Raw genomic sequence first — 23,140 nt, 5'->3', positions numbered from 1 at the left:
AACATGTCATTTCTTTTACCAACACCTCATAACATATAGAGTGACATTCATTAGTTGGTGAATTTTGAGTAAATTGTTTACAGTTGGCATATCATCCATCTTCCTTTTACCCTACTCTACATTTCCAGGCTTCTACCTTCAGGATCTTTTCTTTTAACACCTTTCGATGACAAATACACTGACTGACAGAGCAAATGCAACACCAAGAAGGAGTGGTCAGAACTTTATGCCAATTGCAGGGTAGACTGACGTCACTGAGGTATGCTCATGATGTGAAATGTGCCGCTGTGCTGCGCACGTAGCGAATAATAAATGGGAGACGGCGTTGGCGAATGGCCCACTTCGTACCGTGATTTCTCAGCCGACAGTCATTGTAGAACGTGTTATCGTGTGCCACAGGACACGTGTATAGCTAAGAATGCCAGGCCGCCGTCAACGGAGGCATTTCCAGCAGACAGACGACTTTACGAGGGGTATGGTGATCGGGCTGAGAAGGGCAGGTTGGTCGCTTCGTCAAATCGCAGCCGATACCCATAGGGATGTGTCCACGGTGCAGCGCCTGTGGCGAAGATGGTTGGCGCAGGGACATGTGGCACGTGGGAGGGGTCCAGGCGCAGCCCGAGTGACGTCAGCACGCGAGGATCGGCGCATCCGCCGCCAAGCGGTGGCAGCCCCGCACGCCACGTCAACCGCCATTCTTCAGCATGTGCAAGACACCCTGGCTGTTCCAATATCGACCAGAACAAATTCCCGTCAATTGGTTGAAGGAGGCCTGCACTCCCGGCGTCCGCTCAGAAGACTACCATTGACTCCACAGCATAGACGTGCACGCCTGGCATGGTGCCGGGCTAGAGCGACTTGGATGAGGGAATGGCGGAACGTCGTGTTCTCCGATGAGTCACGCTTCTGTTCTGTCAGTGATAGTCACCGCAGACGAGTGTGGCGTCGGCGTGGAGAAAGGTCAAATCCGGCAGTAACTGTGGAGCGCCCTACCGCTAGACAACGCGGCACCATGGTTTGGGGCGCTATTGCGTATGATTCCACGTCACCTCTAGTGCGTATTCAAGGCACGTTAAATGCCCACCGCTACGTGCAGCATGCGCTGCGGCCGGTGGCACTCCCGTACCTTCAGGGGCTGCCCAGTGCTCTGTTTCAGCAGGATAATGCCCGCCCACACACTGCTCGCACCTCCCAACAGGCTCTACGAGGTGTACAGATGCTTCCGTGGCCAGCCTACTCTCCGGATCTCTCACCAATCGAACACGTGTGGGATCTCATTGGACGCCGTTTGCAAACTCTGCCCCAGCCTCGTACGGACGACCAACTGTGGCAAATGGTTGACAGAGAATGGAGAACCATCCCTCAGGACACCATCCGCACTCTTATTGACTCTGTACCTCGACGTGTTTCTGCGTGCATCGCCGCTCGCGGTGGTCCTACATCCTACTGAGTCGATGCCGTGCGCATTGTGTAACCTGCATATCGGTTTGAAATAAACATCAATTATTCGTCCGTGCCGTCTCTGTTTTTTCCCCAACTTTCATCCCTTTCGAACCACTCCTCCTTGGTGTTGCATTGTCACTGTCAGTCAGTGTATTTTGGCAAATTTGGAAAAACAATTGGACATGCATCAGGGAGAAGCTCATTAGGTTTAGGTGGTAGTATAGTTACGTTGACCTTACTATCACAAATGTCATCCCCTGTTGAAAAATTTCGTGTGTGACATGGTTTATGCATACGACTGAATCCTTCCCAGGTTTCCAATTATCCCGTTTAAAACGACAAATCTATTTTTGTTTTAATCCTCGTCTGAAGAAAAACTAAACGAGGTAACAAAACCTTTTTTAATGCTATAGTTGTTACGATACATGGATACACAACATTTTCTGAGCATCTGCAAATACATGAAACATTTTATTAATAAGCCAAATTCAGTCCACACCTTCACAAATAATACCGTTATTGATTTAACGTCCCAGTAACTACTTTTACGGTTTTTGGGAGACGCCGAGGTGCCGGAATTTTGTCTTGGAGGAGTTCTTTAACGTGCCGGTAACTCTACCGACACGAGGCTGACGTATTTGAGCACCTTCAAATACCAACGGCCTGAGCTGGGCTTAGAAAGCCAGCTTTACTGACCGAGCTACCCTGCCCTGCTTAGCCTTCACATTTCGTTTATAGGCTGTACGTATACTCATTCTATCACTTATCTTGTTATATATACTCGAACCTATCCGTGAAAAATTAAACGAAACACGAGACGAAGTTCACTAGACAGCAGCATACCCAGATAGATCCCGCGCTCTCACCTTGGCCTCCACTGGACGTTGCCAAACTTACATGACTCCGGCTTGTAACTGTAGTCGACTACGGTCTGGAGGTGTGGAATGGTTGCCGATTTTGCATGCACTCACCCCCCTCCCCCCATTTGGTGGAAACAAATACAGTAGAGTCTCTATTGTATTTGGTAGAACCATCGGACAGAGACGACAATACATCATACATCAATAACTAGGGCAAGTTTCCGTGAGAACTGATAAACTACCCAAAACCTATTAACTTACAGTTGCTGTGTAAGAAGTGCATGACGAATGTCATAGCGCAGATACCGTTCCGAGAACATGCCAAGACCGAGTTATCAACAGCGTCCTTTTTTAAGTAAATGGTTATCGGGCCAGAAATTTAAGGACTGTTTGTTGGAGATACCTGGGAATTTTTGATCTTGTGTATTTTCTAATCTATAAGTCTGCATTAATAAACATTCCTGTTTCAATCAATCAATCAATCAATCAATCAATCAATCAATCAATCAATCAATCAATCAATCAATCAATCAATCAATCAATCAATCAATCAATCAATCAATCAATCAATCAATCAATCAATCAATCAATCAATCAATCAATCAATCAATCAATCAATCAATCAATTAATCAATCAATCAATCAATCAATCAATCACTACTATCTGCATTTAGGGCAGTCGCCCAGGTAACAGATTACCTATCTGTTGTTTTCCTAGCGTTTTCATTTTTAAAGAGACCTTTGCACTGGCAATATAACGAGGCTGAGGAACTGATATATTATGTTTCAATGGCATCTTGGTATATTTGTAAAATTTACACGCCTAAAATTTTTCTCTCGTTTTGTTGTATAATTTGGAAATGAATGTAAACTATAATATATTGGTAGTCATTTCATTCAATACTAGGGATGTATCACGCAAAACTTGTCCGCTAGGCAGCGTAATGGTAAAAAAATACCCGGTATGCGCTTTCCGATGATCGATTGTTTTACATGAGACTTATATGGAGTATTCCTACATTTGCGATCATCGAAACGACACTTTTGCTTTAAATGCATTAAAATGGACTTACCATATTCTGCTAATGTTTTCAACAAAACGGGAAATGGTATAAGTGCAATGACGATTGCGGATTTGGAAGCAGAATTAAAGAAAAGGGGCGAAAAAGTATCCGGAAAAATGCAAGAGTTGATTGAAAGGTACCAGTAAGGTATAAATGCAGTAACTCTTCCTTTTAGCGTTTTTGTTAAGATTGAATTCTTAAAGTACAAATAGCATTTTGAAAACATTCCTAATACGGTATTTTTTCTTTTCTTTGCCGGTTATAGGCGTACATAAGGCACGACATTGGTGTGACAGCAGTGCCTGGGGCTACATCCAGTATTACTGAATTTCATTTCCATGTAGCGCACGAGTTTCAGGATTTTGTTTCGGACCAAAAGACAAATACCGGTATAAACATTTCAAATTTGGAAGTAATGAGTTATTTCCTGTTCAGGAAGTCTGAAATTGAAGGTGCTCCAGTGTCAAATTATAGGTCACTGTGTGATTCAGGGTACCGTATCGCACACGGTGTTATGGCTGTTTTCCTAATTCTATATTTTCTTGCTCTCGGAGTTATTTCCAATGTACCGGTGCCACACCATGAAAATATCGAAGGTACAGCGTTCTCCTTAAGTCTTCGTCTTTTGCCTAAAATTATTGAAATAGGTCATATTAACTTTCAAGAAGGTACTGCCAGTTTCAGTAATGACATTATCTTCAACTGTAAAATGTTTCGAGCAGACCAAAGTCGGGAGTCATATTTTTAGGAGTCAGTTTTATTTCGTAGGTCTTGCTACGAATCGCATGCAACCACTTTTTACGGAAAGCATCTTGCTTAGGAAATTGATGGTATGAATACGGTCGACCTTGATTTTGGGACATTGGGACACAGCAATATTCAGGCATCACAATTTTCTTGTCGTCTTTGTTGTCGTAACGATATATTAAAACTTTAACTTTAGCATTTAACTAGGTAACTTCCATTAAAAACACACTTCGAGCATTCAAGAGAACACACACAAACAAAAGACGATCGACAAGTGCATACCGGGCGTACCGGGTACTACACGTGAGACATCTATCGGTAGTGTTTCAGTACATCCCTCTGGGTGCATTAGCGCGCGCAATTCCTATTTGACATGTAACCGTATTAATGTATTATTCTCTTTGTTAGCCATGACCATGTTTATCCATGCTTGCTAGACTGCTGTCATTCTGTCTTTCCCAAGTTGAAAACAATCATAGACTTCGACGCTGACACGATTGTTCTCGGAAAACTGATTCAGGATAGCAGTAAGTAAATGAGAATGTTAAGTGTTTCGAACATTTTTCATTAAAACGGAATAAGGGATACCTAAGAAACAGAGCATATTAATATGATTACATTTTCCCGGTCTGTTGTATAACCTCGTCGTATTACTATTGAAGTGGTCATGTTTCAATTTTCAAACCATCCACGGGGGCTGTTTATATACGAACTGAGTTATGAATATTTTATAACTTTTTTCAATCAGTATTATTTAAGAAAAGACTAGGTAAAAAACAGATAGGGAATCTGCCACCAGGTGGGGCAGCTTCAAATGCAGATCAGTTGTGATTGATTGAATACAGGGTCTCTCTTATAAACCCAGACTGAGCACGTGGTGTTTGTACTCTGCGCTACAGCAGTTGCCTCAGCCAAACGTATGTCGCGTGCAGCCACCCTGCTTTAAGCGTGTATACAATCTTATATGAAATCTTAACTTATAAAAGATGCTGGAAGTGTCATTCTTCATAATGAGGGACTTCATAAATACCATTAGGATTTTCTGCACACCAATATCGAGTGTTATGACTGTTCACATGACCTTTGTGATGATGCCAGGCTTTATCCGAAAAGAACACAAGCTGTGGGTCGATTAAACGAGCGTTCAATGATGCAAGATACCACTCACACTATCTCACTCTTGTGGCTGGATCGGCAGGTTTTAAACAATGGGCCCGTGTAAACCTGTACGGTTTGATGTGTAACAGCTTTGTAGCTCTCTGTGCAGAAGAAACCGAAACCCTTACTTGTTGTGCTAAATTCATGAGTGATTTATTAGGTGCCTGTTAAAGATCCGCACCAGTGTCTTCCAGCCTTTCCTCTGTTAACTCTTTATAGGTCTTTGGGATATTATCTTCCCACCTCGTATATACGTAACAGTTTTAGGGAGATTATCTTCCCGGCTGTTTCAGAACATGCAGTTCCACTTGCTAGTGTAAGAGGGCTGCACAGTTTCATTTCAAACTTAATAACCTGATCGTTACTACCACCTAGATCACTAGGTGGGAAGTATGTATCCCAGTGGTTCCTAGCGCGCGTGCTGTGGCAGTCCCATTGTGTCGAGCTGCAGTGAAACGGTGTTTGTAGGAAGAAGGTGTGGAATACTGAAGACAGAAGATTTCCAAAGGTTAGTATATACTCCGGAAATGCAGTTTATCATGATTTATTCAAGGAGAAAATCTGTTTGTGCCACAGATATAATAATGATCCATCCGTTGTGTCATTCAGAATACTAATAACAGAATCAATGGTAATTTCATAGTTTCTCTGCAACTTAGTAAGATGCTATTTCAAAATTATTTATATATTTTTCAAACTTACTACAATTCTATATTCTAAAACTGTTTTAAGTTTCCCCTTATGACGATAGACAAAGATGTTATAGTCACTTGCACTTAGTCAGTACTTGGGTTTTATGTAAGATCTAGGCCTAATTTTGGTTTTGACTGTATTTGTGCTATTTAGTCTTCCTAGTAAGTGGCTTCAAATCATAAACATCGGTAAAGCTTCCTGTTTCATCTAATAGTAGCTTGGTAATAATAATAATAATAATAATAATAATAATAATAATAATAATATACAGTATTATGCTGGAATTATGTAGGTTGATTACTACTGCTCTGAATATGGAAGCAAAGATTGAAATCTGGCTGGATGAAATATCGGAAGAACAAGCTTTGGACTCGGAGGAAGGTGGGGACTCTGATGGTGAAGACCATGTCCAGTACTATGGTAAGCAAAAACAATGGTGAACCCACACAACCTATTATGTTTGGAAATCCTATACATAGTGTCTTATAGGTTCATGTTACTTTTTTTGGCAGGTCAAGAAGTCTAGAAGATGGTGGCTCAAGATTTTTTATTACTTCCTGGACAGTACGATTGTCAGTTCATACATAGTGTACAAAGCGGAAATGAAAGAGAAGAAAACAAAAGGTACGTCACACCTGAAGCTTAGGTCACAACTAGTAAATGAACATACGGTCATTTTCGAGCAAGAAGCGCCCTGGTTATTCCCCAGCGAACGGGCGTGGACGGTGGACAAACAGATCTGTTGGGCAAGCAACGATCGAAAATACAGCGAGATTATCAGATATCGGCAGCCTGAGCTAATAAAAACATATCGTCGCTGTGCACAATGTAGTACTGAGCAGAAGGAAATGTAATGCTGCGTTATCTAAATCATGCTTTGAACCATTTCAAAAATCACAGACAGTGCTTTCAAAGTTTTCTACACATGACTAAATTAAATTTGAGAGATTTCATTATCATTTATTATTCCATAGGCCATGTAGTATGCTGTGTTATTGTATTATGTTGATGTCAATAAAGTAATTAATACGCAATGAGCACATTATCATAAATATTTTTAAGTGGGAAATTATTATCCCACTGCCCACCCACAAACATTACCTATCTGGAACGGTCAGTGGGATAATAATTTCCCACCCCATATTTTATGAAATAAGGTGTAAATCCATAAACTAGTTGTACATCCCTTGTCATGCATATATTTCAAGTACAAATTAACCATAAAATTTATTTTTTTAATACCCCCAGTCTTTTGCCCTAAAAAGGGTTAAAACTGTTTGTGTGCATGCATGTTTTTTTTATTGAGCGCTGAGCCAGTAGTTTCAAATTTATTTACAATTACATGAATCTGTGCTAATGAAGGTGGCTCTTCACCAGGAAATTGCTGAACAAATGCATCGCGTCCCTGTCGAGCTGACTCATACTTAAAATAACTTTTACATACGAAAATACGGTGTTGCAATGATAACTGTATCACCATGTGAACAGTTGAGATTCAGCTAGTTATTGATGCTAGGTCGAACACATGCATGCCCCTTGCAAGGGCAGCAACTATGTGCGCATCTTCCGTATAGCTGTTTAAGTCTTGGAGAGTAGAAACGCCGCTGGATGGTCTGGGTTTGTAAGAGTACGTTAGCCTATATATAGGTTGTCAAAGTTCATTGCCTGGTGTTTACCTTGTATTTCCTTACTTCTTTAAGGCAGATGTCACCCATTGGACATTGTCATTTTCATTAACTAATTGCATGATAGATGTAATAAACATGAATTAGAGTTTAAAAAAATTAATACAGCATTGAACATATCTACACGGGATACTATGGATGTGCATAAATGAGGAGCCATACATTGTTTTTTCTCCGTAACCTCTGGTTATGTATATGCTGGGTGCAGTGGCGTATCCTAACCTGGCTTATGAGGTGTGCTGCTAGTGGCCTTTCGAAAATTTAGATTTTCAATAATTTTACTCTATTTCGATTATTAATTAATTCACATACTGAGCTCGATAGCTGCAGTCGCTTAAGTGTGGCCAGTATTCAGTATTCGGGAGATAGTGGGTTCGAACCCCACTGTCGGTAGTCTTGAAGATGGTTTTCCGTGGTTTCCCATTTTCACACCAGGGAAATGCTGGGGTTGTACCATAATTAAGGCCACGGCCGCTTCCTTCCCACACCTAGCCCTTCGCTGTCCCATCGTCGCCATAAGACCTATCTGTATCGGTGCGATGTAAAGCCCCTTGCAAAAAAAAAAAAAATCACATAATAATTTCACACTATAAGCCTCCGGGGCTCAGGTGGTAGCGTGCTGGCCTCTTACTGCTGGTTCTGTGGTTCAAATTCCAGTCACTCCATGCATGATTTGCGCAACAAGTTTTTCTCCGGGTACTCGGGTTTTCCCTGTCATCTTTCATTCCAGCAACACTCTCAAATATCACTTCATTTCACATTTCAGTCAATAACCCTTGCCCCAGAAGAGTGCGACAGGCTTCGGCACCTGGCACAATTCCCATCCTTGCTTGTAGATTGGGAATTCATTCACTTTATTCCTGACCTAGTTGAATGACTGGAAACAGGCTGTGGATTTTTATTTTCAGTAATTTCACACAAGTGATTATGAATATATTTCTTACGGGAGTATTCTAAAATATAATATTATTAAAAATTTTATCATACAGTTCTGCAGATCAGCACTATCTTCCTCACTAATCTAGTTATCACCACGTTCACGTATGCACAGTTTCACTGTCCTTTGTTTACTTCTCACAGAGGACCTGGTCGGACAGTCCACAAGGCTGCCAACCTATCTACTTAGGAACTAGGATAAGCACTAATTCAAAAGGTGAATTAATACTTATTTCTTGCTGTGTGGAAAGGTGAATTAAATTTTTTTCTTGCTGTGCAGGCAATATGCGCGACGGCCATAAATAAAACCTCTACCGAGCTCGATAGCTGCAGTCGCTTAAGTGCGGCCAGTATCCAGCAATCGGTAGATAGTGGGTTCGAGCCCCACTGTCGGCAGCCCTGAAGATAGTTTTCCAAGGTTTCCCATTTTCACACCAGGCAAATGCTGGGGCTGTACCTTAATTAAGGCCACGGTCGCTTCCTTCCAATTCCTAGGCCTTTCCTATCCCATCATCGCCATAAGACATATCTGTGTCGGTGCAACGTAAAGAAAAAAAAAAAGCCTCTCAAAGGGAGTGTGGCCTCTCCACTGTCCTCATGACAGAGTTTAGCTTAGGGCGATAGCAACGGCTTTTTTTACATGTTCTATTTTTTTGTGCTTTTATTCTGGCGGGGTTGGTAACTGAATCTAATTATCATGGTTGATGGGAATGATGTTGCATCCTATTTTACGTAGGCCTATAAGAATGCAAATAGCCACTTCAGTAATGGAGAATGGTTCTTCGATAGGTTATAAAAGTAAATGTACTTCTTGGGGGTGGGATGTTGGATTTCTGTACATTACAATGAACACATCTCTCCTCTGAAAGGATTTCCATGTGATATTTCCACAATTTTTACTTCCCCATGAAGTTACAAACCTTGGGTGTCTATTTTTACTGATTTATGTGAAAGGTTTTTTTCACTCTCACATAATCTGTGTCAGTACGTCATACATTTATGATACTGCAAATTGTCACCGAGATCCATATAAACACACCGAAAAAACATTAAAACCTTCACAGTTGGCTGGATAATGCTCCTGACCTGTTGAACATTGCAGGAAAAGATTGTGCATAATAGCTTTAGAGAGCTATGTGGAACTTAAGCTGAACACAGGGCTGGAGTATTTCTTAGAATCCCCACCACTTGCTAACTCCTCTCTTTTCATCACAAACAACATTGAATCTAATTGCGGGCTCCAGTCAGCACAAACACTCTCAGTGAGGTTCGCAACTCCCTGCCGGGATGTGGAACAAAGCAAATTTGTTCTCAACTTACTCTGTACTTTGTTAGAATGATCTTTCATTCATAATATTAACTGTGTAAAAGAAATAAGAGTGTACGATCCACTGTGTTAAGTATCAGACAATTCCACATTGAATGATGCTTCTTCTACTTTATTTGTAAGCATGCGCTATACACATCATGCTTGACAGGGTGTTTGGTGTGCAGAATGTTCCAGGACCTTTTTATTTTGTGAACTAGAACTTAATATGGAAGGGTGGTAGTTTCATAGAATTTAAATGTTTGGTTTTACTAAGAAAGTGCTTCCATTTTGCATAATGACTCAATTTTTCTGACTATTTACATTGAAATAATTGTGGTCATAATATATTTTTCTACTGAATGAAAGGAAACTTGGAGAAATTCAAAGCTCTTTTCTTCAGTAGTTGCTGAGAAAATATGTACAGTGACCGGTAATATTTTACATGGGAGACAAAACCTTATAGCATTTGTTGCCTGAGGAAGAAATCCTTAAAACCTACTGTGAAGATCAGATATTCATATTCCTTCTGTCATAATGAAACAATCATTTCAAGCATTTTTAGAAGAACACATATTATTGCTATATTGTACTACGACCGTGTTATGCGTATATACTTAATGGACTGTGTTTCTGATTTTGTTTATTCTTCTCATCTCTGACAGATTCAATTGTTTTCGTTGATCGCTGCACATTCATTTTCTGTCCTTCTCCTATACATGTGGTGAATTATTAGCAACTGTTATTTCATTACTAATTTCAGAAAATCTTTCTTTTACCAGACTTTGAACAACCTCCTCCTAATCTCTTCTAACATTATCCATCTCTGTGTCGACTTCCAGATTACAAGATAATTGATTCTGACTGGGCACAGGTAGCTGGATTTTCGAAGGGCAGAAGAAAGTTCATTTGGTGCTCCATGTTGTATGATGTTGGAATGAAAAGATCTTTATTGACCCACTTGGTGTTAAACCAACAAAATTCAATAATAACTCAGCCATAGATGCCCCAAGAGAGATTCAGTCTACTAGAACATCTAGCAGATGTAGAGTAAAATGGAACATCAAAATTGGCAAGCAGGCAGGCAGATTGTGTCAAATGGAAATGCTTGCACCATAGTTGAAGGCATACAATTATCATCATCATCATCATCATCATCAGTCTTCTCCCCAGAAACTCTTATCAGCCAGGTGACAGAAATGAGTGGCTGGGTGGGGAAAACTATGTTAAAAAAAAAAATCCTTATATGCGATAGTTACGTTCTGCAGAATTGCTGTGCATACTGAATTTGCATAAATTGAGTCATTTTATATATAAAAAATACGATTAGGTTTCCGTTTCCTCACATATTAAGTTTAAAATAGCAGGGATTCTTAGTATTTTTACAAAAAATTTAACACTGAACACACAATAATAAACTAAACGCTGGATACAAGCTCATGGCTTTAGGAGCTCTGCTGAAATGTTATCAACACCTATGGCTTTTTTATCCTTTAATAAGTATAGAGCCATATTAAACTCACTTTTTGTAATTGGTGGGTTTTCCTTTCTACCTCAATCAGGCTCTCATCCTCTACATAATCCCGAATGTTATCTATTTCCTGACCTTCATATAGATCTTCAATATATTGCTTCCAGCGGTCACCTACTTCCTGATTTTCAAAAATAAACTTTCCTGCTTTGTTTTTAACCACATTACTTCTGGTTATTTTCTTGTTCTGCAAGGATGCCTAATCAGATTTCCCTGCTTTTAAATCTTTTTCAATGCCTTCACCAATTTCATTCATCCAGCTGTCTTTTGCTAAGCAACACTTGTCTGTTATAAAAAATTTTAATGCTCTATATTGTTCAAAATCCCTGTTTCTCATTTTGTTCCTCTGTTCAATGAGATCTAAAATTTCTTAAGTCATCCAAGGCTTCTTTGGTTCCAGTTTTCTTTTACCCAATATTTCTGAAGCGGCTGTCATTAAGCTGTTCTTGACATTTTCCCATCCAGTACTTTCACTGCACAGTTGATTAGTTTTCTTGATTTACTAGTTTATACTAGTCTATACATATATAATTAGTTTTCTCTTTGAATTTTGAAGCCAAACCTGCAGTGTGTAAGTTATTCAAACACCATTTCTTCGAACCATAGACTTTATGTATTCTGAATCTAATACTGCATTTTGCTGCAACTAATATATGATCGCTGTCTACATCATCCCCTGGATAACTTTGACTGGTAAGCACTTGGTTTCTGTATATCTGCCTTACTATTCTCTAATCTAACAGATGTCTTCTACTATCTCCAGGAGCTTTCCATGAATAACGTTGTCTTTTGTGAACATCAAAGCATGTATTAGTTATTAATAGTTCATGTTGTTCACAAAACTCGAGCAATTTTTCTCCTCTCGAGTTTGTTTCGCCAAGTCCGAATTTACCAGTATGTTTGAGATTTTCATGACTACCAACTGAAGCATTGAAGTCTCCCATTAAAATAATAATAGCTTTGGTGTCTACTAACTCAAAGAGTTCTTGAATACAATCATACATTTCTTCTACAACATCGTCTTCACTGTTTGTGGTTGGATAATATACTTTAATAATGACTACGTCAACAGGGTCAGCTTTTATCTCAACCATCATAATCCTGTCACTGATATGAAGGGTATTCATCACATTTTAACACCATTTACCTTTTAGGATTATTGCCACTCCATTCATTCCACCTTTATCACATCCGGTTTGTATTACCCTGAAATTCCCTGATTGAAAGTCTCGGTTTCCTGCCCATCTAGTTTCACATACACCAAGCACATCTACGTCTTTTGTGATCATTGAGTACTTTACTTCTTCCAATTTTCCAACCTAACCTAGTGTTCTCACATTCCATGTACCTAAGTTGAACTTACTGTTCTCTTTGCAAGGATTTCGCATGATGATGACTGGAGAGGCCTTGCTGCTGTTACCACTCCTGCCAAATCTTGGCTTCCGACTTCCATGATTAGTAACTACAATTCTATTACCGCAACTTGGCATGGCTGCTATACAAGGGATATCCCTAGGATTTTTAATGCAGTGGTTTCCCATTGCCTTCTGCGTCCTAATGTCGTTAACCAGATCAAGCCAGTTCATCTGCCTTTAGGGATGATTACTCATCCCAAGGACAAGAGGGTGCCCTGCACCTTTACCTCCTCATCCGCCCTCTGAGGAGGCCATTGGCACTTGGTAGAAGGGGACCACTTATACCATGGTCACTCAGTAGACGCAGTTTAATATCATGCCTGGGACATTATATCATTAATTAAATCCAGAGTAATCTCCTTGTTCGACTCCATTCCTGACTATAAATTTTAGTACTGGTATAGTGTAGAGAGAACGACATACTTGCGCGAACTGTATTTGTAGCTTATAACAAAGAGGATGTGTGTTGCAGAGTGTTGTATCTATAAACCTACTTCACGAGAAGCACATTGTTTGGGTGGTTTAGGCTATCTGTTGACATGGAAACAGCACGGAAGTTGCCGAAGCTGTGCCGAACTCTCACGAAAAATGAATTGACTTGACATGTTTCCCACTTGGAGCAGAAAACTTGCCAACATGTTAAAATGTAAACCTCAACATTGTGTTAACATGCAGAGTCAGTTGGAAGACACAATGTCAATATACATGTCAATTGTAACATGTTAAATTTAATATGTTGATGTTGAATGTTAATCAGTGGAGACTGGCCTTTAGCCGTAGCAAGTTCAATTGACATGGTAGCGCAGTGACTATCGCTGTGGTTTCACACTTCTGCGCCCTGTGTTCAAATCCCAAATTTTTTTTAGTTTGTTTCATTTATCTACTTATATCCAGTGACGATTTTATTATTATGATTATTATTATTGTTGTTATTATTATTATTATTATTATTATTATGATACCATTATTATTATTAATATTATTATTATAATTATTTTCCTCGCATTACAATTCTGCTTGTACACAATGCAAGGGTTCTTAATGAGCATCTAATGGGCTGCCTATTATACTGGTAATTTTTTAAATTTCATTTTACCTTCAACTCTGTAGGAGTAGTAGATTTGAGTTCATTATCATTGTTGTCAAAATTTGAATTGTTTTTGAAAACATTTTAGGAATAATCTAATGAGCATTTAATGGGTTGATATTGATTCCCATAGGGAACCTGAAATATTTGTCCCGAATGAGTAAATTTATAATACCAATATATTGGTCCATTATTGGACATTATAAATTTTCCAGCTAACTCATTCCTGGTTGCCAGAGTTTAGCCCCAGTGTACTAAGTTGGGCTCATCAGTTGGTAAATAGCACACCTAGTGAAACACATGGCTTAACGTTTCACCCCAACTTAGCACACTGAGGCCTCCACGGTATGCACTAGCCATGTGTCTTGGTAGGTGTGCTATTTACCAACTGATGAGCCCAACTTAGTACACTGGGGTGAAATGCTGGAAACCAGGAATAAGTTAGCTGGAAAATTTATAATGTCCAATAACAGACCAACTATATTGGTATTATAAATTTACTCATTTGGAATAAATATTTCAGGCTCCTTGCAGGAATCAGCATCTTTATCATCTGAAGGCCATGCAGGCATCAATTTTTGAAAATGAGACAAAGTCTCTCATAGTGCATTGGCACTGCTGGTGGCTCCAAGTAGCTTATGCAGTGGCCTCCACGGTATGCACTAGGCATGCGTCTTGGTAGGTTTTCTATTTTCCGTAGCAATGATATGCCTTTTATGTTGTCCTTTCTTCGAGATCATGGTGCAATATACGTGATGAAATCCAAGAATTAGAAAATCTTCCTATTTTGATTTCTATTTCTAAAAGAATAGGATAATTTATAAAGTGGTAGTCAATATGACATATAAAGTCACTGAAGTGCCTTACCTCATACCTGGAAATCATCATCATATTCTACTTCTATGGAACTTCTAGGCACATTCACAGCAGATGGTTCTTGGTACCGGTACTTGAGCTTGCTAGTCAATTATACCACTGTGCTTTAGTCATTCTTCTGAGCCTCCAACGGTTTTGAAATCTTGACACATACCACTGACTCGAACACACTGACTGGCCAGCAAGCATCCATTCACTGTAGAAGTAATTCACCTATTCCTGCTTTTGACTTCAATTAGATGAATTTTTCTGAATATTCTTTCATAATCAGCATTCAAGTGAGTGGATGACAAACCAGAGAGTGAAAATTCTGGAAGTGCATGAAACTCACATTCACCAAACATGTTTTTCACCTCCTGTGATTTAGCCCAAAATTCGTGTACTTCAGAGCAGGCTTTAATATCATCATTGATGTTGATAAAGGGTAATCTGTTGAAGTCGAATGCTATGATCTACAGGCGTGAGACCATGAAATAACTCAGAAAGGGAAGAGCCCACTCTTGGTAAATTCCCTTTTATGAATCTCTTTATTCGAAAAGCCTTACTCGGTTTCTAACTGGTCATCTATGACTGAACATAATTAGCACAAACAAAAATCTATGCTTTTAAAAAAAATAAAGGACAAAATTTACGATGTAATATAGGATCGTACAATAGGCGTACGATCTGCCAGTTGGATCGTATGATGGTACACAGCATCAAATTATTGTACATGCATGATCCAGATCGTATGGTTGGCAATGCTGGATCAGAGTAAACTGAATCTTCCTCGGGCATTTATGGCTGAATTTTAATTAATGTTCATCATTCAATCTGTTCACGTCATCAAAAATCAAAATTTAGGGTGGTTGCCCAGACTTCATATTTACATTTATTTATAACTAGCTGATGTACCCGTGCTTCGCTACGGAATCCTACATTGTATACATAATTGTAGGTTAGGTAGTGTACATGTTGTGAGCAAGATTGTATTAAACTGCATAGTTCTTAACGTTACCCTAGAAACGCGACGGGAAAGTCGCCAAACGTCTCCTCTCATATGTAGACTGGGTTAGGGAATTTTCATTGTAATGGTAGGCCCGCTTGCCTACCATCAGTCACAGTCAAGTTGGGGAGTTTTCATTAAAATGGCAGACACTCAATCTCCACCTGTCTTTTTACATCCTCAGAAAGACTGTCTTAGTAGTTTTCCCAACTGAAACTACAGTGACGTTAGTAGAAAAGCCATGATTAAAAGCAATGCTTTCGTGTGAAATATTCAATCAAATGAAAAACCACGCAAATTCTTCATCCAAGCCAGATGAGAATCCCCCTCTTCACTGTTCATTTAAAATAAAATGAATGTAGAATTTAATAAAAGTGAAGAAACAGCTCTTTTCAGGGTTGAATTTTGAGTTATTTAGTGAATTGTGGTGCTAAAATTTCGAATAGGCCTTAATTGTAATGCTAGACCAGGTCATACTACTACTACTACTACTACTACTTAGTGAGACTCTGCCTTAAATGTGCACACTGCTCATTCAAAACAGCACATCAGAGTAGGAATTGAATAGCTGGAATACTGAGATGAACCAGTGTTTTACGTACCAACAGTATCAGAAAATGAATGAACCAGAGCAATGGAATGCTAAAGAAGAAGGTTTTCTAACTCCAATATTCAGTCAGGCTGTTATACTTGGTACACAGCAGTAATGCCATCTATCGGCGTTGAGTGGCAGTGTAAGAGACAAAGAACATCACAACAAACAATGGTCAATATAATGTTATTATTGATAGTATGTCACGTGCTTTCGATATTGTAGGTCTTCACATTTAGTTTTCTTCTGACTCTGAAATACCACTCTTATCATAGCCGGTACAGTAAAACTGAAAAAAAAACATAAATAATGGGAAATTGTATTCTCTCTAACTTTTGTTATGTAGTACTTTTTGATAGGACCAATAACATAGGCATTTAAAACTTAAGTTTTGGGTACTTTCCCCTAAACTACGATTTCATCCAGGGCGAATAAAATTGTTTATATCCTAGACTGTAGTTTCTTATTCCCCGGCTCTCCTATAGTGATTTTCATTAAATTCTGTTAACCCATTTTCTCGTGGCTCGGCGTTTATATGGACTTAGCAACAAAAATGCAAATTCGTAAATATCTCTGTTACCATACCCGATAGGACTACTAATAATATAAATATTTGAGAATGAAATTTCAAGCCTTCCCCTAAACTGCCATTTCACTCAGCATGAATAAAATAATTTATAGCCTAGATTGTAGTGGTTCTTCACAAGACTTTACATACCGATTTTGTTTAAATTTTCTTCAGCCATTTTCTCATGATGCTTGTACATACATACATACATACAGACAGACAGAAATTACAGAGAAGTAAAAAGTGCATTTCCTTGATACTGTGGACATGACCGATACAGAAATACCATTCTTTTTAAATTCTGAGCAATGTACAGACAAAACTCTTAGTTTTATATATATATATACATTGCTTACCTAGCTTTATCCTACATCATTTCAATGAATTTGGAAATTAATCGAACATTTCCCTTGATAATTTATTCCAATCCCTTACTGCTCTTCCTATAAATGAATGTCCTTTTGAATTCCAAATTTATCTTCATATAATGATCTTTCCTACTTTTAAAAGGTCTATTCAAGCTTATTCTTTTACTTATGTGATTCCTTACCAACTCACCTCTGACAGCTCGAAACATACCACATAGTCGAGCATCTTGTCTCCTTACTCTCAAGTCTTCCCAGTCCAGAGTTTGCAACATTTTGTCGGAAATCACCCAGAACAAATAATGTTGCTTTCCTTCAAACTTTTTCCAGTTCTTATATGAAATACAGTAATCATGGTAAGGGTCCCATAAACTGGAGCCATACTCTATGGTCTTATCAGAGATATAAGTGCTCTCTCCTTTACATTCTTCCTGCAACCCCTAAATACTCTCATAACCATGTGAAGAGATCTGTAACATTTCTAAACTACTTTGTTAATATGATTAACCCAATGGTGATCACCCTTGTATTAATACCTAGGTACTTACATTGTTCCCATGAGCAGCTATCACACCATCAACACAATAATTAAAACTGAGAGGACTTTTCCTCTTGGTGAAACTTACAGCATGACTTACGTTGTCGGGTAAACACCAAACATGTCACCAGGGATATTTTACATGCCGACATGGAGTGTCAAATGGACTTTCTTCTGCCCTTCAAAAATCCAACTACCTCTGCTGGGTTTGAACCCGCTGTATTGTAATCTGGAGGCCAACACTCAATCACTGATCCATAGAGAGAGCCACTTGACTCTAGTGAGAGAGTTTAATTTTCCTGCATCCAAGTAGTTATCATGTTTGCAACTTCCTGATTAGCTCTTTCAATACTTTACTGAGTCTAAGAATGCCTTGGCTTTCCATGGGTGACCGTAACATTTGCCCACAAAACTTTCAATTCAACCATAACTGTACTTTCAAATTTCCTCCCATGTTGAATTATAGAATAGAAGGTACTCCTAGAAGAGTAAATAAGTTGGTGATCTTATCACATGCTTCTTCAGACTTCTTTGGTTCGAGAGGTATAAGAATAACTATTTCCAAGAAGTGGTTATGATATTCCATAACAAATAAATATTTTCATCAGCTTGTGATTGAAAATCTGTTAGATCAAGTTTTGAAATAGTATATAGAATTCTTGATGTTTTTCTCTGACTCTTCTACTTTTGCAAGTAAGGCTCACACAAACTCAGATTGGTCTGAACATCGTGGCAAGTTACATTTACGTATTTTCTTTTAGAGTTTTTCATCGTAAGATATCAACCTCCATATCCAGTGAAAATGTGGGCATTATATAAAACATCATGAAATTCATCATCATGAGTAAAATGTTTAACATAGTTAGACTTATTTACAAGAATTGTTTATTTTTATAATTAAATTTTGCCTCGAGCACACCGTTTCAATTCAAAAACCTTCATTGCCTTCTTTTCAGGGCTTAGTTTTAAATTCCTTAACACATTGACATCTGTGGCCATACACCGGTTGGGCTATGTCAATTATTGCAGAGAATGAAGTCCGCATGGTGTACGTTTCCTGGTTTCATCATTGTTAGTACGAAAGAAACGTACTACGTGCGCTGATTGGCCCTGCAGTTAAGATTTGGTTCATATAGTTCTTGTGTAAATATAGATGGTAGCAAACTACAGCTCTACACATCATATTCTTTCCTTCAAATCGTGTCAGAGCTGTGTCAACTCGACAACATTGTGCACATAATGGTGGCCGCGCATGAACATAGATTGAACGACAGTGATTTATACCAACTGAACGGACCTAACAGATCACACATAATATTTATGTACTAACTATTACATAGATTTTTCTCTTCTATAAACAATTCTGAACAGCTTAAAAACTAAATAAACTCAGTGTCAGCCATGTTTTAATAGTTGAGGTTAAATGTTGAATTTTTTAAAAAAAGTTGAAAACCTACTAATTTCAATCCACTATATCCATGGTAAGGAATCCGTCAATTGTATTACAGTTGTTCCAAATATGAGGTAGAAAGTATGAACTCATTTATTTCATTTAGCATTTGGCAGTACATAGTACAAATAATTGTAAAATTAGATAGAGTATATTACATATTTACATTATTTATAATTTGACTTTTAAGTTGTTAATAAACTCTATCACAGTTGGACTTGCTCCCATAAAGTCACTGAAATTGCATTTATATCAATGTGATGGACATTCATGCACAATATGCTGGTCAGTCTACCTGGGAGCACCACAACTGCGTTTTGGTGAGGGAACTTGTCTCCACTTGTGGAAAAGATTGGCACATCTGCCATGGTTTGTCCTAATCCTGTTTAGAGTTGACCAAGTTTTCCGGAGCAGATGGGAACCACTTGATTTTGTTGTGGTGTTTACAATGCCATGGCAATGTCCTGAAATTATTATCCATCAGATGCCTCACTGTCCTGATGGGTGGGTTCCACAAGTGTAACCTTCTGGCTTCAGCAGCAATTACATCCTGGTGTATTGATATCTGGACATTGGCATTTATCTTCTTATACTCCCGGACTATGGCATGTTTACGTATGGTGGAATGTGACTCAGTGCCGGTAGCTAGAATGTGGGTATTGATTTGACTGTGGCAGTCACAGTTCTCATTGACTGTGTTGCGTCTGGGCAAGCAAAGTTGTTGTGAATCGAGAAGGCGAGGAACTTGTAAGTTAAGTTTTAGTATAACATACTCTCACCACTTTACGTTTTATAAGTACTGCCTCCATTTCTTCCACTACGATATTAGACCTTTAATAACCAAATTGAGACTCGCCAGTATCTGTGTTATAAAATCATGTCGGGGTCACAAATTTATGTTGGAACAGCAATGAAACTACCCATTTCACTCCTTCCACAAATTCTCAACCGTATATTTAGAGATTCAGCCAACTTTCACAGCAATCACATAGCACAACAAGGAACATTCGTCTTCATTTTTAAAACTTAACTTGCAAGTTCACCACCTTCTCGATTCACAACAACATTGCTCTCCAGACACAACAGCCTGGTTCATCTGAGTATCAACAAGTTTCATACAGTTGCTATTGAGCCAAGTATGAACTCAAATATAATGAAATAAAAAATAACCTTAGTTCAAAATTAATACCTATTTAATTTAAAAATCCAAAATTAGTCTTGTAAACAGGGAAATACACCCACAGTTCAACACACAGGAGGTCTCAAACACCTAAAAGTTTTCTTCAGCTTATCCCAGTTATTTCCCACCCAAGCTCATTTTGATTTTGACTGGGGTTTTAAGGCCGGATGCCCCTCCTGATGCAACATGACTTTTGACATGAAAATCTCATCCTCTGATCAACTGGGATTTGAACTTCAGCCTTCCACGTGGGTAGTTAGCAGCTGTCACTGAACTTATCATGCCCCAAAAGTTTCTTCAGGTTATCCCACTTTCTTCTGGGTTGCTGGAGCCAAGGTGGATGCCCTTCATTATTCTCCACGATGTTTGAGATGGAAGTTTCAATCTTGGAGAGACCAGGATTCGAATCTCAGCCTTCTGAGTGGGAAACCAACAGCTAAGCCACTGAGCTTATCACATCCTCAAGGTCTCAAGATCTAACATTAATATTAACTCTTATAGTGCCAGGTGGCTGATGTATCGGCCATGTGAGCTGCTGCTAAAAATGCCAGGGCCCGATCTATTGACCATATTTTTCTTTTGCCTCTATCTTCGTTCCCTGCTGCACGATGGCAGTATAAGTAATACAAACAGAAAGATTTCAGTTTATACTCTCTGGAAATATTGATAATGTGCAATATCAATATCAGTGTTTTATAAAAGTTTTCACTCAATGCATTGCAAGTTTCGCGCATGGTAGCCGTGCACTCTGCCGTTTTATGTCAGTTGCTTGTTATCTTGTTTGTTTATTTACCTCCAACAGTGTAAAGATGGTTAAGTATATGAAAGAGGATGAAATGCACAATGTTTTAATATTTAGCGATTCATTGGAGAGTGATTTATCGCCCTATGACAGTGACGACTTTGCATCTTCTGATAACAGTGATATTTCTGTAAGTCCGCTGTCTAGGCAATGCCATGTAGTGAATGTATCTCTGATGCCGGAAGGAATAATTCCAAATAGCTCAGATAGTGAATCCAAACTGACAGATGTTTCCTCAGATTCTGTTGATAGTTCGAACAGAGATTGGAAGGAAGTTACAGGTGACACAGATAATCCACGTAATACTGGAGGTCATAGTGTATTGAACCTACATGTACATTATTTTGTAAAATTTTGTCATTCTCAAAAACTACTATCAAGAATTACATAAAACTTTAGTTTTTTGTTAAAAGTGGATACAGTGGAACATTGTATTGCGAGCATAATTCGTTCTGGCAATGTGCTTGTAATCCAAAGCGCTCATATATCAAAGCAGGTTTTCCCATAAGAAAAAATTGAAACCTGGATGATTCGTCCACAACACAAAAATATTTATTCGCATACCATTTCTAATACAAAATATAAAGTAAAACAAATTAAAGTGCACTTTACCTTACAATGGAATCATTGTTGGAGTGAGGAAGAAGACGAGAGATGATGTGAGAAGAGTTACTGTGTAGCACAAATTTCACTAACGAAATCACTGCTATCTGTTGGCTCAATGCAATTGTTTTCTTTTCGTGCAACTTTAATGAGGAACCTTTCCAATGACTGTTGCTTTTGCCTCTCTTTTGAGGATTTCTCAAAAATGTGACATTGCATTGTCACTGAACTGATTCATCGCTCGTACTGCTACAGCCTTATTCGGGTGGTGTTTTTCTACAAAATTTTTCATCATTTCCCACAGTTTGCACTTCTCCCGAATCTCAGTTGAAGTGAGAGATTCCATTGACTTCTCCTCCTCCTTTTTCCCAGACTAGATCTTCTCTATAACCTGCTCTTGTTGTTTGTGATGCAGGTCCATCAGTTCGTTGGTGGTCAGTTCCTGTTTATATTCTTCCACCAGTTCTTGAATGTCGACGTCATTCACCTCCAGCCCCATAGTCTTACCTAACAACACAATTTCATCGACAATCAGCAGCTCATTGTCACCAACAATCCCCACAAAATCACGTCCAAGAACACAGTCAGACCTCAGCTTTCCCCAAGCAGAAGTGAGAGTTCTCTTAGTGACTCCATCCCAGGCTTTATCGATGATCTTCAGGCAGTTCACGATGGGGAAATGATTTCTCCCAAACTCTCGGAGGGTAAAGTGTGTTCCGTCTGTCACTTTAAAAGCATCGCTGAAATAGTGCTTTGGTGTATAGCTTCTTGAAGTTCGAAATGACTTGCTGATCCAGAGGCTGGAGTAGTGGAGTAGTGTTGGGAGGAAGGAACTTAACCGTAACGAACTTGAATTCCTCCAGTAAGTCGTCCTCAAGGCCTCAAGACCTGGAGGATGAGCAGGAGCATTGTCCATAACCAGCAAGATTTTGAGTGACAGATTATTTTCTGAAAGGTATTTCTAAACTACAGGACCAAAGACCTCATTCATCCATTCAACAAAGGCCTAGGGGAGGGGAAAACGTAGGCACACATGATGCTCGTATTGCAGAATCTGACTTGCTTATCAAGTTACAATTTATTTAAAATGTTTGCTTATCATGCAAAACACTCTTACACCAAGTTACTTGCATTCCGAGGTTTCACTGTATTCTCACAAAAGCATCATACCTGTGATAGAAATACACTATAGAGGTAAAAATTAGGTGTAATTTGACATTTAACATTTTCAAAATATAATAAAAATTTCAAACATT

General features: G+C 38.9%; 1 protein-coding gene across 1 annotated transcript in view; it reads left to right on the top strand.

Moving 5' to 3' along the window:
* Positions 1 to 4,520: 4,520 nt before the first annotated feature.
* LOC136884846 (F-box/LRR-repeat protein fbxl-1) overlaps positions 4,521 to 23,140 on the top strand; it is a 30,784-nt gene continuing 12,164 nt past the window's right edge. Inside the window, exon 1 of the mRNA XM_067157132.2 lies at positions 4,521 to 4,641. The gene's annotated coding sequence lies outside the window, so the exon portion shown is untranslated. The remainder of the gene's footprint in view (positions 4,642 to 23,140) is intronic.

This window comes from Anabrus simplex, chromosome 13, assembly GCF_040414725.1.
Source record: "Anabrus simplex isolate iqAnaSimp1 chromosome 13, ASM4041472v1, whole genome shotgun sequence".
NCBI lineage: Eukaryota > Metazoa > Arthropoda > Insecta > Orthoptera > Tettigoniidae > Anabrus > Anabrus simplex.
This window is presented reverse-complemented; position numbering and strand designations above follow the sequence as displayed.